Genomic DNA, 1,356 nt, shown 5'->3' with positions numbered 1-1,356 from the left:
GACGGTTGTGTAACTTCCGGTCAAGACGGTTGTGTAACTTCCGGTCAAGACGGTTGTGTAACTTCCGGTCAAGACGGTTGTGTAACTTCCGGTCACGACGGTTGTGTAACTTTGTTGTTGTTTTTGTTGCCTGTACAAGTGACATGGAATATGACAATGTGAGGCAGCGTGGTGGAATCAGGCTCTCGTCAATTTTGGGGCATGTAGAGTTATTGGTATCATCTTAAAGCTAGTTCACTTGTCTTTATTTGGATGAAAAAAAGTATCTTTTTATCTTGAATACAGGTTGAGCTATTTGCGAATGAAGGAGGTGGGGGTCACCTGTTTTCAGAGGTAAAATTAGTCAGAAAATGGCCGCCAAAGATTTGTTAATTCCTTAGCTTAAGAGTCGGTGGTAACTGAAAATTTACATTTTTTGTGCCTTTAATCAACGTTTTTATGAAAACTCCACACAAAAATGAGTTCTTTAATGGGCATGAAAGGTGTTGAGCCAAAAAACAAAAATTTGATAAAAATTCACAAACCTGCAGAAAAATGCAGATTTCTTCACTTTGATTATTTTGACGAGAGCCTGATTCCATCACGCTGCCTCACAAATATTGATTTATTTCATGGCGACACCACGTCTGTAATGCCGAACCTGCATGTTACAATAAATGTTGGGTTATCAGACAATTGCTGACAAACTTCTGGGTGGTGACGAAAGCGAAAGGAGATCTTGATTTTCTTGTCAGTCGAGCCTTGGTGACACAATTCGCTTGCCGCCAAAGCCGCCAGTTCCCGCGAAACGTACTCTCAGAGCAGAATTAATATCACAATCGCGACCATTAGAAACGAACTTAAAAACGTTATTGGATTTGGTTTTCAAATATTCGAGATCTTTTATGTAGTTTCCCGGTTCTCAACGATTTTTAAAAAACTTCCCGGGGCCTGGCAGTCACCCTGCTCCCAACAACTCCCTGGATGAGTCACAATGGCTGCCGAGCTGAGAAGGCCGAGGTGCCGGGTAATACAAATATTCTTTTAAAGTCTCTCCAAAAATGGCTGTTGATCTATCTCTCGCTAATACGTTCCCTTTGCTTTGACTTTGTGAAGAAACCACACTGGCGTTATACACCAACAGTTCACACTGGCGTTATACACCAACAGTTCACACTGGCGTTATACACCAACAGTTCACACTGGCAATTCACAACAGTTCACATTGGCGTTATACACCAACTGTACACACTGGCAATTCACAACAGTTCACACTGGGAAGTCCCAACTGTACACACTGGCAATTCACAACAGTTCACACTGGGAAGTCCCAACTGTACACACTGGCAATTCACAACAGTTCACACTGGGAAGTCC

This window comes from Aplysia californica, unplaced genomic scaffold (genome assembly GCF_000002075.1).
Source record: "Aplysia californica isolate F4 #8 unplaced genomic scaffold, AplCal3.0 scaffold01186, whole genome shotgun sequence".
Taxonomy (NCBI): domain Eukaryota; kingdom Metazoa; phylum Mollusca; class Gastropoda; order Aplysiida; family Aplysiidae; genus Aplysia; species Aplysia californica.
Note: the sequence above shows the minus strand (reverse complement) of the source record.